We start from the raw sequence: 18,880 nt of genomic DNA, 5'->3' as shown, positions 1-18,880 counted from the left end.
GGTCATTTATATTTTGCAACCATTCATTTCTCGTACAAGTGTGGCTAACCGGAGGAGTCAAAAAGCCTGAATTTTAATCTATGGCATGTGCACTATCTGATGAACTGACTGTATCAATCACATGGACACTACCATAAAAGAAAAGGCAAATTAAGAAGAAGAAAAAAAAAAAAAAAAAAGCACCCTTGGCAAATTGCGATATTGTCTATCTATTGATTTAACTGTTAGAAACACATGATTTCTCAAAAATGAAAGTAACAAACTTCACAACCTCCATTCTTACTAAAGAATAAATGAGAATGTAATTAATGTATCAAATTAATACAAACTAAGTAAAAGTTGATATGCATAAATTATTCCTTTAATTTTGTAAGAAAAAAGAAGAAGAAAATATTAGTAAATACAAAAGAATTGGGTTTACAAGATCTTCCATTTTTACTATTTGAGATTCCATGCATACTACTTGCAATGGTTAGCGCATAAATTTCTTTTTACACACCCACACAAACATACACCACAGTCTGTCTACCACTAACCCATGTGTTAGAACAAAAAAAATTAATTACATTATTAGGGATTTTAATACGAGTGGCTTGTGTGAAAGTCAGGTATCTTAATAAGGCTGGAAGACAATGGATTGGTAAAAGACATATGACACTGCAAAAAGAAGCATAATCAATGAGCCAAAAGAACTATGCAGAAGATTTATGGGGATGAATATAACTCAACTATTTTTAAAAATGTAATTCAACTAAAGAAAGCCCTTAAGAATAAGAGGGCATATACGACTGATAAAAAAGGTATAAAGTAATTGAATTTTCTACATGGGTCGGTCGACTATTAATAAAATTAAAAAATAATAATTTATTTTATGCTGTTAAGTTAGCAAAATCTTCAAAAATAAAGAAATACACTAACCTAGTAAACAATGTATTATAATCAGTAGAATTCATGTTATTCTTCTTCGGAAAATTGACATGATCGTCCGAGTTTAAAATCTTGAACATCTGAACATAGATAAAAGTAAACACTAAATTGCATAAGTAGAGGAAGCACAAACTCCAACAATATAACCGTGTGAAACCCAAAAATAAACTCTCTTTCTTGATAAGTTTGGATGCTCAATTAAATTGAATTGGAAATATACAAATTAGTAAAGAGGACATGATAAAAACAAATCAAGCTTCATCTATTTTGCTTCAGATAACCATAGGTGTCTTTGTCCCCATTGTTTCCTGTGGTTGGTCGATTCTACCTCATGTTTGGACAGCATAGGTAGAAGAAACACAAACTCCAACAACATAATCATGTGAAACCCAAAAATCAAACATGCTCCCTCTTAAAATCAAATTTAATAAAAATAAAAAAATAATAATAATTAAAAAAAAACCTCCCACTATATGAGTTTGGATGCTTAATTGAATTAAATTGCAAACATATTAATTATTAAATAGGACATGACAAAATCAAATCATGCTTCAACTATTTTTCTTTAGATAACCATGGGAGTCTTTGTCCCCATTGTTTTCTATCGTGTGGTCGATTTTGCTTCACGTTTGGGCCCATGACTTAAAATGAGCTGGCGAAATGGATATATAGAGTGGATATATAACATACATCATGGTGGCTACATGAAGCTTAGGTCACATGATTCACTTACTGCATCGGCTGTAGGCAATTCACATCTGTCAAAGAAAGCCCTTAATCTTTGAGAAAAACTTTGATCATCTAACAAATTTTAAAGGTTGATATGCACGCATTAAGATATTTCACACTTGGCATATAGTTAATTTAAAATAAACCATCCAGATTATAGGTTCAATATTAATGGCTTTTAAATATAAAATTGTTGTTGATGTCTTAAATCTGTAAGCAACAGGGTTCGATGCCATTGACCAGTGGTCGATGCCATTGGAAAAATTTGAAAAATTCACGTTTTGTTGATGAAATGTTTTGGTGTTTTTTTTTTAATGCCATCGATAGATCATCGATTCCATCGAATTCCCATCGAGCGCACGCATAGAATTGCGTAAGTGTGGGATTTGTTTTCTATTCCGATTGTGATACTATGTGATGCTATATATATCAGGTGTAATCAAGATTTGGGTAGCAAGAAAGGTGTTCTAGACCTTCTAATTCATTCATAAGGGTTTCAAGGGCATAACTTGGGCTTGCAAAGGAGATTTGAGACTTGTTCGAATCAATAATCTCTATCTCTTGTAATTTCTTCTTTCATAATGCTTACTCGTCGCTTTATGCCATGGTTTTTTCTCAAAAGGGTTTTTCTACATAAAATTAAGATTGTTTGTATTTGGACTTTGTTGTGTGATTGATAGTACTTTGCTTGATTCATCTCTGTGTGCTCCCGCCGTTCCCCAACAAGTGGTATTAGAGATAATGTTGGGAATCAGATCGAATCTGAAAGCAACACATCAATGGCATCTAACCCAAAGTTCGATGTTGAAAAATATTCCAGTAAAAATAATTTTGAACTATGGAAGGTCAAGATGACCTGCGTCCTAGTTTATCAAAGTTTGGACAATGTCCTCGAAAAGCGATTGGAATCTGTGACTGAAAAGGAATGAAACAAGATGGATAAGATAATAAGAACATTTATCCAATTGTACTTAATGGATGAGATCCTCTATAATGTTATAAGTGAGAAAATTGTAGCAAGTACATAGGCACAAAACTAGAGAACATCTACATGAAGAAATCTCTGAAAAATCGTTTTACTTAAAACTTCAGCTATTCAATCTGAAGATAATAGAGGGGTAGATGTTGAGGTCCACATTAGTAACTTCAGTCGATTAATTTATAAATTATTGGATGTTGGGGAACAATGAAAGATGAGGATCATGCATACATTCTGTTAAATATCTCTTCCGGCTTCGCATGAGTCATTCAAGGACTTGTTGTGCACCGGTAAAACTACCATTAGTGTGAAGACTGTTATCTTAGCCCTTCAGTTGAAGGTGATGAAAAATAAAAATAGTAACGTGAGTAAATTATAAATGCACTGGTTACGAGGGGGAGAAATTCTGAGCAGGATAGTGAATCTTCATGATCGAAGTCCAAATTTGAGAATAAGGGCAAAGGCAAGTTAAAGTGGTAGAATTGTGGCATGTCCGGGCACATGAAGAAGGATTGCCAGAATCCTAAGTCAAGAAAAGATAATTTAGAAAGTTCTTTTAGGGAAGCTAACATTGCGGAATCTAGCGATGAAGCAAATAGTAGTGACGTGCTGACCGTATCAAAATTCAGGTACTTCAACGTAGAATAGATTTTGGATGCGGTGGCTTCGTACCACATGGCCCTTCATCGAAATTGGTTCACCAGTTATAGTGATTATGATGGTAGCCAGGTATTTATGAGTAATGATAATGCTTATAAAGTAGTAGGCATTAGATCGGTACATATCAAGATGTTTGATAGCATGGAGCATATCTTGACCGAAGTGAGATACATTCCTGATTTGAGGAAGAGTCGGATATCTCTAAGAGCACTCGAGGTGATTGGGTGCAAGTTCATCGGGTTTGAGCATGTACATAAAGTTTTAAAGGAGACACTCATAGTCATAAAAGCACAGAAGAACGAGAATCTATACAAGTTAATCGGAAACACTTAATCGGGTGGAGCTGTAACGTTTGTAGCGAATTTCACGTTTGCACGTATGTGAATGCACTCTTGGGCCACATGAGCGAGCGGGATATAAATGTACTTTTTGACCGTTGTTTAATTTTAGTATTTGAAAGTATTAATTTTAGTACATGCGAGCATTGTATATATGATAAACAGTTAATGTTATCTTTTAAGTCTGGTAAACATGTTTGTAAGGGTGTTCTTAATTATGTACATTCTGATGTATGGGGCTGACGCTCATGGTTTCTGATGGAAGATTGTCATAATTTGTCGCATTCAGTGACAACTATTGACGAAAAGTGTGCGTTTATTTCATAAAAAATAAATCCAATGTTTTCACTAAGCTCAAGTAGTGAAAGGCGATGGTGAAAAAATAATTAGGGCAAAAGGTAAAAGTATTAAGGATAGATAATGGCGGATAGTTCGCTTATGGAGAATTCAATAAGTATTGCAAAGATGAAGGAATCATGAGGCATAACATAAAATGCCACACACCAGAGTAGAATGGTGTGGTTGAGCGGATGAAAGAGACTCTCTTGGAGATGACCCGATGCATGATCAGTAATGCTGGGTTGGGCAAAGAGTTGTAGACTGAGACCGTTAACATGACTTACTAATTGGTAAATCGGTCCCCTTCTATGACTATTAAATGTAAAATTCCAGAGGAAGTGTGGGGTGGTCAGCGGGTAGACTACCCAATACTGCGTGTATTTAGTTGCGATACTTACTCTCATGTATCGTCAGTTGAGAGAAATAAACTAGACCAAAGAGTTAAGAAATACATCTTTGTCGACTATGTTAGTAGTGTGAAGGGGTACAGGCTGTATAACCGAGTCACATGAAAAATTATCATTAATTGTGACGTCAAATTTGATGAAGGATCCTTATTCTATAAGGATAAACATAAGGAAGCAAAAAAAGTTGATTATGGACATTTAGGTAGACAGAGATGAGATACAGGCTCATATAGGTATGCAAACAGACGTACAAGAGCAAGTGAAGCAAACATCTGTGAGAAGGAATCCGCCAAGGGATCACAGGTTACCAGCGAAATACAGGGATGACTCAAATATTACATTTTCTCTCATTACAGGTGAGGGGGATTCATTTACTCTTCAAAAGGCTCTTGATAGGCCAAATGCCTAAAAGTAGATAGCCGTGATAGATGATGAGATGGACTCATTATACAAAAACGATACGTGAGAGCTAGTGGAGCTTCTTATCGGCTGTAAAGTTATCGGGTGTAAGTGGATCTTCAAGAAGAAATAAGATGGGTATAAGGCAAAGTTGATAGCGAAGGGATACGCTAAGAGAGAAGGTGTCGACTTCAGTAATATATTAGTGCTGATTGTGAAGAAAGTATCTATTAGATTCGTATTGGTGTTGATTACTTAATAAGATCTTGAGCTGGAGTGTATAGATGTGAAGATTGCATTCTTGCATCGGAAATTTGAATGAAAGATCAACATGAAGCAACCAAAAGATTACAAAATACAAGAAATAGAGAACAAGTTTTGCAGGTTGAAAAAGTTGTTATACAGCCTGAAACAGTTGCTTAGGCAGTGGTATAAAAAGTTTGATTTTTTCATGATGAGTCAAATATTTATGAAGAGTGAATATAATCATTCTGTCTATTATAAGACACTAAGTGATGAAAAATTCATTATCCTGATTTTGTACATCGATGACATGCTTATTGTCAATCATAGGATGTTTGAGATCAACTTATTGAAGACTCAGTTATCAGGGACATTCGAGATGAAAGATCTGGAGACTACAAGGAGGGTTTTCGGCATTGATATACACAAAAACAGGAAGAGGAGCAAGATATGGTTATTTCAGGCAGAATACTTTAAGAAAATATTGATTAAGTATGGGATGGAAAGGTAAAGGTGATCATTGTTCCCCACACAGCTTACTTTAGCTATCTTCAGAACAGTGTCCAAAAACAGATGAAGAAATGCAAGATATGTCTCGTGTGCCTTATTCGAGTGTGGTAGGCAGCTTAATATATGTCATGGTCTGTACAAGACCAGATATTTCACAAACAATGGGTGTTGGTAAAATATACATGTCTAACCCCAGCAAGCAACACTGAGATACAGTGAAATGGCTACTTCGATACATTCGAGGTATGCAGGACTACGTCTTATCATTTGAGAAATTATGGGCCAAGTTAATAGGATATGTGGATTTTGATTACGCGGGTAGTGTTAATAATAGAAGGTCAACTTTTGGTTACTCGTTTTTGCTAGCGGGTAGAGCGATTAGTTGGATGTTAAATCTTCAGTTTGTGGTGGCTCTTTCTACAACTGAAGTTGAGTATATGACGGTGACAGAAGCATTCAAGGAAGGTGTTTGGTTAAAGAGGACGATAAATCAGTTAAGATTTCAGCAGAGGCCATGCAAGTCAATTATGACAGCAAAAGTGCGATCGATTTGGCTAAAAATTCTGTTTATCACTCACGTACTAAACATATTGATGTGTATCACCAATTTATCTGACATGTACTTGAGTTAGGAGGCGTGACTCTAGAAAATATTCATACAAGCATGAATCCGGCTAACATGTTTATGAATGTGATTCTCACAGATAAGTTTAAGTTTTGTGCAACTTCTCTAGGCTTGGTGAAGGCATAAATGGAAGGCGGAGTGTGCACGAGAAGCAATAGTGAAGCTATGATATATGGAAGAATTTGAGATGACGAAAATGAGCTATGGAGCTGATTTAGAGATGAGAAAAATGAGCTATGGAGAATGAAGATTAAAGACATGATGGAGAATGTTGTTCGTGTCTTAAATCTGAAAGCAAGAAGGTCTGTCGATGCCATCGACATCCCACTCATGCCATCTAGTGGTGATTGATGCCATTGAAAAAAATTTTAAAAATATATATTTTGTTGCTAGAACGGTTTGGTATTTTCTCGATGTCATTGACAGATCGTCGATGCAATTGAAGTCCCATCGAATGTGTCATCGAGCACGCGTACAGAATTGCATAAGTATGGGATTCGTTTCCTATTCCGACTATGATACTATATGATGCTATATGTATTGAGTGTAATCAGGATTTGGGTAGCAATAAAGGTGTTTTAGGCTTTCTAATTCATTCGTAAGGGTTTCAAGGGCATATTTTAGGCTTGATGAGTAGATTCGAGGCTTGTTCAAATCGGTAATCTCTATCTCTTGTAATTTTTTATTTTCATATTCCATTACTTGTCGCTTTGTGTCATGGTTTTTTCCTGATAGAGTTTTTCTACGTAAAATTCGAATTGTTTATGTTTGGACTTGGTCGTGTGATTGGTAATACTTTGCTTGATTCTTATATGTGTGCTTCTGCAATTTGCCAACAAAAATTTCTGCAATTTAGTTCATAATTAGCATATTGGTATATACATGACAAATGGTTAAAATGATATGTAATCAATGGTAAACATAAAACAAGTGAATTACTTAGAAATAATGACTCTATCTACTATGAATCTTGTACTTTAAACTTTTTAAATTTAGATTTGATGTGGTGATTATGGGGCGAGGCTTGATTCCATAGTTCACCATTATTTTGAAAGTGGGGATGATTCATCCTCCAAACAAGTGCATTTCTAACAATTCAATCATCTTATGGTTAAAAATGTTAAATGATGAGTGTACAGTTAGTTCTTAGGTTCTATCTATTAGCCACTTAACCATTTGCAGAAGTCTCAATAAAACGACACCTTGTCTCTATTGAAGAGTTGGCATTGGAATCTATCTGTTGGGCCTGATTGCTAGGCTGTTGATAATCAGATAATCAAGCCATGCTCCATCCACGCGGGTCACAAATTAGATGTTACTATTAGCTTATTTCATATTTTGCTGGAGTATATTAGTTGATATGTATGAATTAAAAAGGACTACACTATCTATTATCATCTAGAATGCAGTGAATTGAATTTAACCATCGTCTTTGTATTATTAAGACCACTCACTAAATGACTAATAATCTACCAATACTAATATCAAGTTAACATAATTTTTTAGTGTGTATCAATGATCAATATTAAAATTTTATTTTATTCATATTTCAATACCTGCTGCACTTCGAGTCTCTAATATCCTTTTGGTGGATAAATCTTTCTGTCAACAATTTAAGTCCTCAAGATATTGTGCGATAGCATTCTCTCATCATCTAAACAATAGCGACAAGGATGTTAATGCATCAAAATGTACATTTAAGAATTTACATTTGTGAATTCTTGTTAAATTCCTGAAAATTGATTCTTAGTAAAGATAGAACTTTTATATTTGAACTTAGATAAATAATAAATACATTTTTATAGTGTTTGATATTTACGTTACCTTTTTTAGTTTCCTCCCATATTTCATTTGTTGGAGTGGGTTTACACTGTTACAAATAGTTGAGGCACAATCAGTAAAAAAATATACATTATAAGAACATTTTATAATATTTGTTAAATGTAATTAATTCTAAAAAAATAGTAGTGATCTCTCTATTCAGCTAAATGAAACCAAGGTAATTATTAAATCATGTAATTAAATTGTGTCAAAGTATAGCATGCATTAGCATAGCATAATTGTAAATGTCATATATATATATATATATATATATATGGATTCATGTATATCTGTTAAGACCTTTTGCAGATCTTTATAAATCTCTCACATCTTCTACATATATTAAAATAAATATGACGATTTTCTCAATGTGGTCTCTTGTAGAGTAACAAAATGAAATGAGAGAGTAAAGTTCATGTGAATCCTCTCCCTTGCCAAACCTAATTTAACTTTTTTGTTAACTTGATTTAAATACAAGTGCAATTCACTTTTACTGATTTAATTATAGTGATAGACAAAGGGTATATTAAGCATTAAACACATTTCCCAATTGCATTACGAAATGTAATATGTTTTTTATAAATAAAATTAATTACCTTGGAAATTTTTCCATGGCTATCATAACTCATTTTTGAGTTATCTCATAGGTATAAGTCCATACCATACCAAACTTAATTTTATAATGCATACTGATGAGAAAAACATGAGGTGATAGGTAGGTCACACATAAAGCGTCCTTCATTTCAAAATTCCTTCATCTCTATCACGAATTCACAATGACATCATGTGACAATATCATTTCAAAAAAGCTAAGAAAAATCATTTAATTTTAATTAGCCTTCTAAAAAATCACATTAAAGATAGGACTTGACTACACTGAACTCAGTCTCCCGTATGTATGGCACTGCACGTACAGTTTCCTACACATGCACTTTGATTCATTTCTTATACAGGCATCCTCTTCGTCGCACGTGCTCATGTTATTAGCAAACAAGTTATAGGATTTGGGGCACATGTATGAAATCAGAACTGTCCAACTATAAGGACTTATCATGAAGGGGCCATTGATAAAAATGGAGCTAGTTTTCACATCTCAGCCGTTCAATCAGAGGCTTGTTGAGTGAAGAAAACAAATGGTTTAGGAAAATAGTCACCCAAACACTCCATTTCTAGTACATTGTTTCCTTGAAAATCTTTCATCAAAGGGTAAGAAACTTTGAATTTTTTGATTACTAAGAGGAAATGGCCCATATAGGGGTGGGGAGCAGATTAGGTGTCACCTGGGTAACACATTAGTGAGGGTTTCATTGACTCTGGGGACCTTGATATATGTGTTATATATCCACACCGTCCATTAGTTTTTTCAGCTCATTTAAGGAAATGGTTCAAAAAATGAAGCAGATTCAAATCTCAAGTAGACCACACAATAGGGATTGAATGCCCACCATTAAAAACTTCTTGGTGGCCACCAAAGTTTTGAATCGAGCTGATACCTATGTTCTCCTTCCATCAAGTTCTTTGTGACCTTATCAACAGCTTGGATGGCAAATAAACATTACGTTGGACCTTAGGAAGTTTTGAACGGTGGGAGTTAAATGATCATTGTTTCCTATGGTGTGGTCCAATTGAGATTTGGATCTGCTTCATTTTTTGAGCAGTGCCCGAATATGAGCTGGAAAAACTGATAAAAAGTGCTGATATACAATACATATATCAAGATGGGCCCCACAGTCAGGGTAACACCAACTAACTTGCTACCCGATAAAACCTAATCCGCTCCCCCAAGGATGACTTTGTGCTGGGCAGAAACATGTTTTTAAACTAGGCTTATCGTGCTGACCATATATCCAGCCATACAAAAATGGGCCCATCTGGTGGGGATGGAAATGCCCACAGTCCAAAAACTAGGTTTTACTACTCACTCAAAGTTAGCTATTTCAGCTTGTTTTCACGGTAAGGCCTGGGAATACACTGTCTATTGTTGTTTTATCCTGTCTTCAAACTTCCTATGAGAAGTTTGCTTGTACAATTCAGCTGCAAGGACTGAGTGGTGATACCTCGTTTCAACACTTGAGGTCTTGGTATCGATCCCTAGCGGGGGTGGCTAACACGGTGGGTGTGTGTGTACTGACATGGGTGTGTACTAACAAGCTAACCCAAAAAAAAAAAAGAAAAAAAGAACCCAATGGACTATAAATCATAAATCGAGAAGCCTACTAGCTGTTTTTACTATGAAGGATATAATTTCAATATCTTCATTTTTATTCATTTTCTTTTATTTTATAATAACTAAAAATGAAAAAATTGCTTATATTATTTTATTAAGTATATAACTCAGAATTTATACAGGAGAAATGGCCTAAAAAAGAAAATTTTCAGTTAAATTAAATCTATCTTAGATTAAATTGCTTGTATTATTTTATTGAGCGTAGTCTATAATTTATACCGAGAAATGGGCTCAAAAAGGAAAATTATAATGAAATTAAATTTATCTTAAGTTAATTACAACGTAATCAGATCTCTGAAAAAAATGAAAATGAATATATTGAAATTATATCCTTCCTAATAGTTTTTGTACAGGTACTTGTTCTCACTCTGTTCTTTTTTACTCATGCATTTGACATCCTCTATAGTGCCTTGGTCAAGATTTTCTCATTTTATGTTTTTTAAGTAGCCAATGTCTTACAAAATTTACCAGTTTTTATACAAATGCCCCATGATTGCCTTCTCTTTGCAGTTAAATTTCCTCATTTAGTGTGTGTTTGGCTGCACCAAATTAGACCGATTTGTCATGAAATTTTGTAATATTTAATGCAACGCAAATGCACCCGCTTCACAAAATTTTAGGCATGCAATATCCAAATTAAATTGATTGAAGCTCTAATATATATTAATGGCACAAGAAGGGACATGATGAGGTCAAACACCTTCTTTCTCAGGGAATAACTACTCCGAAACCAAGGAGCTCTCTGGACTCCTCAAAAGGCTTCCTCGAATTCATGAAGGATAAAAGCAGGAATAATACCTAATAAATTTGAAATAATTTGATTGATGAAAAAAATAAAATTACAACTTTTTAATTAAGGATCTCAAACCTAGGAGTCTAAGACGGAGATTTAGACTTAGACTCCAATTCAAACACCTTAAAAATGTGACTTACCATAAATAATAAACCTACTATTTACAAACGACCTCTATTCCTACTAGACCTCATGGTTTTCAGCCTAAAATAGCAAGTGTCCAATTTGGCCTAACCATGTTATTCTCATAAGTTTTCTAAGCCCTTTTCATGTTAGGCACAATTTCTACAACTCAAAGAATCAAAAGTTATACTTAAATTAAAACTTACTATTTATAATAAAAATTGAAATTAAACAGAACTTTTGACTATTGATCTGATGGAAGCTTGCAAATCCAATGTGGGCAACCTGACATAGCATGGTTGGTTGGCTTAAGTAGGTTCTCCTACCCCAAAATTATATATAATATGTCGAAAAACTTTTCCCAATTTGCGAGATATGATTGATTTAAAGTTCTAATGGTTTCGATTATTCCCACATCTGATCGGACCTTCTCTGGTCTATCTTTGCCGTGAAAGTGTTTGCACCCGCTCTACATTAATTAAGTTTTTTTTATTTAAAATTACTATCCGTAATGAGGGACTGATTTCAAACTTGAAAGGCCTTGAGCTAGTAAAAGAATCTCTAGCTTGAAATAGAAATATCTAATTGTTTTGCGGATAACATCAAAAGAATCTTGTTTCAACCCACAAAATCATGCTTTCTAATTCATCTCATTTTGATGTCCTGTGAGCGATCTTATTATAAATAAATCAGAAAATGCTTTGTAATCTTGATGTACAGTGAGCCGCGGACACTTTCATAGCCAAGATGAACTAGAGAATGCCCGGAGGCAGAAGTGATCAGGATCATCAGAACCTCAAAACAACTGTATCTCGCAAATCAAAATGAGTTTTTTGACATATCATATATGATTTTGGGGTAGGAGAAGCTATTTTAACCAACCAACCAATGCTCCGTATCAATGCTCGGGCAGCCCCATGTCTCCAAACAGCTGGTTTCATGAGACCATCTGCATTAATCTCTATCTACATTGATAGATCAATGGCAACAAATGATGGGCCCCACTTGTTTAAGGGTGGAATGGGCTAGGTAGGGAAACAAAATCAATGTATCTGTGGGTAGCTGCGATTAGTAATTCTAACCAATTTGACTATCAATGATAATCAATACAACTGTACGGACAGACCTTAGCCGATCCATCTCAATCTTCATGAATTTGATTTGATCTGGGCCTGGATCAGCCCATACTGAGCCCACATGATTTTACTAACCTGAAGCCTGGCCATTGATCTTCCTAATCTAAACCAGTTATCATAAAAAGAAGACCATTCTCCTCAATTTACTCATTTGGACAAGATGGGTGCGTTTGGGTGCTCTGTGAGTCGAATTGCGATTATAGTTTTAATCAAGAGGAAATTACTAAATGTTAGGGCCCATTTGGACACACCCTCGAGATGAGAGTTTGATGCCTAAATGACAATTTGTGCCAAATCCTTTTTTTTTTTTTTGTCATATGTCTGGATGCAAATTACCAAATCTCAGTTGATTTTTAGAGTTACTGAAAATTTTAAAATTAGCTTCTTAAGAATATATCCTTTCTAGCTGTTGTGTCCAAACAGGGCATTAATGTTATGTTTTGATATTCATAACAAGAAAGTAGCATAAAAGTCAAGTTTGTTAACTGGCCAAGCTTGAGGTAGGTTTCAGCTGGGCCACTAGCCCTATTCAAAATTTCAATTTTACTGGGGCCCGGCCCAGCTGATCGACTGCCCTCATTCAAATCACCATGATGTTTGATTTCAGTTCCAGCTTGAAAGTGATGTATTTGTGATTTGGAGCCCAAACCCCCAGTCAGAATACAAGAAAATTACCATTCCGAATGTTTCCACTCTATGAGCCTGAAAATTGCAATTCAGTTGGATAGTGCATCCAAACACCTGAAAAGTGGACATGTTTGGAACCATGATTGGATGCCCAACTGAGAGGTTCCTTCTCAATTAACAAATGTATAGTTGTGTCTTAATTACAACAGGGATTCTGTCGGTGACACCTTTAGTTCAGTAATCCAAACCGTTGATCTGACAATCCTAGCTGTTGATGGTGAATATCTTAGAAATCTAAGAGATATGAACATCCCAACACTTAAATGTTTGACCCTTTTTTTTTTTTTTGCAGCATCTATTTGTAGGCCAACATATTGAAGGGTTGTGATTTTCCAATATGGAAGAATTCCAAGGCATCATCCATTTATGGTGGGTCCCATTTCCTTTGTCTTGTTAAGATTGTGTTCGGATGCACAAATTATTTCAAATTTGAAAATTCAGCTTAATGAAGAGGACATGTTACAAAAGTTCTTATAGTGCACCATAAAAGTGGAATCCAATTGTGTCTAATCTCATGCAAACCACACCACATTGAGTTTGATACTCCCATCTCTTACCAAAGGAATCAGCTGACAACAACAACCACTAAAATGGTGGGGTCACCTTTCAATGGTCCAGTTGGTGAGCCACACCATGGATATGTGATTCCTATACAAATATAGAATGAAATAAGGCCCAAGTCATGTTATGCATGATCACACTTAAGTGGACCCCACCATCATGCTCAAATAGAAAAAAAAAAATCCAATGGCTAATCTGAACCGGTATTGATTTATGATGGCCATCCAAAATGATCAATGGGCCAAGCCTGCAAGAGTCTACACTAGCCATACTCCAAGTTCTTAAGTAGGTTTATACATGTATATAATACACATATCCATACATGAAAAACTAGATACATATATACATATATACGTACATACGCCCTTGTAGGCCCAGGCCCAGCCCAATCTAGCTTGACCCACTGGATCATTGAGATTGACCCGAGCCGACTAGTAGTTTTATGGACCCGACATGGTCTGATGAGCCACAGACCCATCAGGCTGGCCTAACCCATCGGCACAGAAACCACCACCTATTCCATGGATGGACCAACAGGGCTCACTGAGAAAGCTCATGACAGGCCCTCCACAAAGACCTGCTGATGTGGCTGATGTGCAAGAAACATCTGGGCCGTTGGCATGAAAAGATGGAAGTACAAGATCGTTTACAGAAGATAGGTCCAGTCAAAGATGTTTAGGGCCGTCCTCTTGCTGTGATTATGCATGATAGAAAAGAATGGGGGAATGCACTTAATGGACGGTTCAGATAAGCCATATGAATGCCAACACGTCGAAATTACACTTAAGCTATTAGATCTAACTCTTATTTTAATCTCTGTTTAATACCAGATCTGGACCCTTCATGTGTCGGGCCATGTATTGCACTTTAAAAATAAGCTGGCAGAAAAAAAAAACGTTACCACTCTTTGAGCAAAAGCCCACCAATCAGTGGCTAGGATTATCTAACCACTGTAATTTGTTCTATCTACAGTAGGAAAAAACAGATAAACGGTCTGGATTTCGTACACATGTGCCACATGTACCAATGTGGCACCCCTGACCGAGACCCGGTCCCACCATGAACAGGCCCAAGTCCAAAAATTGGATGCTTAAATTATCTAATTATAATGGTTTTTTGTGTATCTTGGACTATTCACATCGTGGCCCACCTATTGGACGGGGAAGATTTATGGATCATAGGGCTCGATGTACTTTAAAGCTGCAACGACCCAGGGTACTGTCCATCGCGCAACGCACTAGGAAGCTCTTCTAGAAGCGTTTACCTGTCTTTTCTTTAGGAGACTCAAAATTCCTTCTTAAGGATGAGAACATGGTTTTTGCGTAAAGGCTGACGTTAAAATGGGCATTGAATGAATGGACAGGATTATTTTAATCAAATCGTGAGGGTCAACGTGGGGTATTTTGGGAATAATGAAAAAGATGCATGGCCCATACTTTCCGGGCACGGCTTCGGTGGATCCGGGTATCCACCGAGGTCGGTGGATCGCTGCCTGCGGAGCCCACTGTGATGTATGTGCCTTACATCCACGCTGTCCATCCGTTTTGACATCTAATTTTAGAGTATGACCCCAAAAATGAAGCAGATCCAAATCTTAGGTGGACCACACCACAGGAAACAGTGGTGATTAAATACAAAGCATTAAAAAATTCTTTTTCCATCCAGCTTGTTAATGTCACCGAGACTGAGATTTGGATCTGCTTCATTTTTAGGATTATGCACTGAAATGAACTGTCGAAATGGATGGACGGTGTAGATTTGAGGCGCATAAATCAAGGTGGGCCCCACAGTCATAGAATGGTCAATCTATATAGTGGGCCCCACCTCTTGAAGTGGTTCTTACACTGATCCTCGTGGCCCGGGATGACCGGAATAGTATTTGACTTCAGTAGTCCTGAGGCCTGCCTGCCTGGAATACGTTTGAAGAGAAAATGCTCGGATGCCCTCAGAACTCTAAAACGTTAGTGTTCTTCGTTGAGTTTGGACACTCAGAAATTCCAATACATTGATCCAGACCGTTCATTATGTCCAATGAACATCTCATGGTCTACCATACAAATGTCTAATCAATCTAATAAATACTAAACATTTGATAGGTGGACTTTAATAGACGTTAAACAAAATAGTCCAATCACTTGTAGGGTCCCTCTTGGACTGCTTGTGAATTAAAAAAATTTACTTTTGCTGGGCTATCATAACCATCGCATGCATCCCTTTAAAAGAGAGATGGCCAAAGAAAATAATGCTAAATCATGGATGGATTGAATTATCTAGTAAGTGCATTTTGCACTGTCCTAAAAACACTTCATGCAGGACCGAACATTTAGTTCATTTTAATAAGCTAGCTTTTAACTCATAATAGTATTTTTTTCAAGTTCCTGTTTCAAGCTTTATACGACCTACCATTACATTAATGTTATGCATTAATTCTAAACTATTTTCATCTCTATAATTCAGCAGCGATCAGTTTTGTTATCAAACGTTAACAATAATATAAAATTAAAACTTATCGCAATAAAATAAATTTACTACATAGCAACTCAATGAGCCTGTTATCAAACTTTAACAATAATATAAAATTAAAACTTATCGCAATAAAATAAATTTACTACATAGCAACTCAATGAGCCCCGTATAATATATTAATAGGTTTAAAATGTTAGACTTTTACTGCACAAGCAACATTTGTGTGTTTTATTTCTCCTTTTTTATTTTTTACTTTTTTATTTAATGAAAATGGAATAAGGTGTGGAAGGGCTTAGTGTTTTTTAGTGCCCTCCTTTCATCTTCTTTACTTATTCCTTCCTTCCTCATCTCCTCACGTTGCACCCACTTATTTTAGGGCATGAATTCAGAAATTAAGCAATCTGAAACTCAAATAGACTACACCACAGGAAATAGTGGTAACTAAATTCTCACTTGAAAACTTGAGGAGAATCACACAAGTTTTGGATCAGACAGATATCTGTGTTTTCCCTTCATCTAGGTCCTAGTGACCTTACAAACACCAGGGTGGGCCCTAGAAAGGTTTCAATGGCGGGTGTCAATATCTCTATTGTTTCCAACAATGTCGTCCACTAAATCTTTGAATCTGCTTCACTTTTCAGTTAATGCCCTAATATGAGCTGCAAAAATAGATGGATGGCATGCATATAAAATACATATATTAGGTTGGCCCCACAGCGCCCAACACATCAACACGTCACTGCTGGGGTGGCATGGACAACACCACCTAATCCACGTTCGTTGATGCACCACCAATGCTTTCTCGGAATTTCTTTTTAAAATCACTCTTTGGCATTTCTATATCGTTTCCACGAATAACTTTTTAAAGATCACAAACGTTTAAGATATACACATATATACTTCGGATGGATGGGATCATCCCAATATGAACATGGTGGTCCAAAAAGAGTGAGCCAGACGTAACATGGACGGTCTATATAAATTGACCTCGCTATTCATGTGATCAATCTAAGTTATGGTGCCATGAGCTGCATCTCATCCATTCCCTTTTGTTAATTACGTAGTGACGATGGTTAGGTGAAAGTGGTTGAGAGATGATCTAATAACAGTTGTTATTATCTGGTGCTCAGGTGGGCCCACCTGGAATCATGGTGGACCATGGTTGAATGAACAATTATGAGTGGGCCCATGGCCGTTTATCAGGGAACGGATTGGCTACTCCCCCTGCCACCAGCCAATGGCTGATGGTTGGTGCTCTGTGGACCCCACCATGATGTATGTGCTTCATCCATGCCGTCCATCTATTCTTCCAGAGCATTTTATGTATCATCTATTCTTCCATGTCATTTTATGTTATGAGACCAAAATTTAGGTATATCCATTAAAAACCTTTTGGGGGGGCCATAAAAGTTTTTGATGAAGCTGATTTTTATTTTTCCCCTTCATCTGGGCCTGTATGACCTAATCAAAAGATTGGATGTTAAATAAAAAGTACAGTGGACCTTAGCAGGATTTTAATGGTGGATATCCAATTACTATCGTTTTCCTGTGGTGTGGTCCACATGAGATATATATCCCTCTCATTTTTGGGATCAATCCATAAAATGATCTGTAAAAATGGATGAACGGAATGGATGAAACACATACATCATGGTGGGGCCCACAGATCACCGACCACCAGCCACCGGGCTGATGGCAGGGGGAGTAGCCAATCCGTTTCCGTTTATCAGATCGTCGTTCTGTTGAGACGTTGATGAATTAGACGTCCACTTCAATCTCGGTCCATTGATAAATAGACCGTTCGAAGAGAAATGCAACAACGGTCCACCACGTTCAACTGAAGAAAGTTCCGAGATTGGTTCCAGGAAGCTTCTAGATGGACAGAACATTCAATGGTCTGGATAACCCAAACATGGGCCCCACGCGTCTTCTTACTAATTGTAGAAACTCAACGTGGGAATGAGAATCTTCATTGTCAGACAGGTTATGTTTGCCGTTTCCAGAAAGTTCTAAGAAATTCCTTCTCGGCCCAGACGGCCATACGCGTGGATCTGTTCCACATGTTTTGATTGGTTCAAAAAGAGTGGGAAAAAAAGGTGGGTCCCACTCCCCATTTTGAACCAATCAAATACTTGACCGGCCAAACTCGTGTACTTGTCTTAGGTCTAATTAGAAGCAGTGGGGCCCACAACATGTGTACGTATTTTCTGTGGTGGGGCCTACCCTGATATGTATACGCCATCCAAACGGACGCAGATTAATTTCCTGCGAAAGCCTTTCCCAGTAAGTTCCTGCGCTGGGAACCTGGGTGGGGCCCATTGTGATGTCTGTGAGAAATCCACTTCGTCCATTCATTTTTTGAACTCATTTTAGGACATGGTGCCAAAAATGAGCTGGAGTCAATACTCTAAGTGGGCTGAAAACGTGAGGATTGAACATCCACAGTTGAGATATTTGTGGGCCACAGAAGTTTTGAATCGGGCTGATATTTGTGTTTTAAGTTCATCCCATTAGGAATGACGTTATGAACGGTATGGATGGCATGTAAACATCACTTTTGATCCGAGGGATATTTCAACGGTAGGAAATTCCCTTCCCACCTTTTTCTTTAGTGCGGTCCACTTGAGTCTTGGATCCTTCTCAATTTTGGTCTCAATTCCTAAAATGAGCTCACAAAACGGATGGACAGAGTAGATTTCTCAAAAAAGTCACGGTGAGCCCCACATAGGTTTCCACATCCCATCCAACAGGTGCACAATGTGAACCCCACCATGATGACCGGGTAGCAAAAAAGCATGCACATATTATCACAAAAACCTCCAAAAACGGGTAAAATACTATATATTTTTGGTGGACCATTTTTAAATGGCTAGGAAAATTCGATGGCTGTGAATTTTAGACTGACTCATT

The 18,880-nt window shown here is 36.6% G+C and overlaps 1 long non-coding RNA gene across 1 annotated transcript; it reads right to left on the bottom strand.

Moving 5' to 3' along the window:
* Positions 1–249: 249 nt before the first annotated feature.
* On the bottom strand, positions 250–1,876 carry LOC131230694 (uncharacterized). Its single transcript, XR_009164062.1, has 2 exons — positions 919–1,876; positions 250–657 (listed from the first exon to the last, which is right to left on the bottom strand). It is a non-coding gene; the product is annotated as an uncharacterized LOC131230694 (long non-coding RNA).
* Positions 1,877–18,880: the final 17,004 nt, after the last annotated feature.

This window comes from Magnolia sinica, chromosome 2 (genome assembly GCF_029962835.1).
Source record: "Magnolia sinica isolate HGM2019 chromosome 2, MsV1, whole genome shotgun sequence".
Lineage (NCBI taxonomy): Eukaryota > Viridiplantae > Streptophyta > Magnoliopsida > Magnoliales > Magnoliaceae > Magnolia > Magnolia sinica.
Note: the sequence above shows the minus strand (reverse complement) of the source record. Positions and strands in the feature narration are given on the sequence as shown.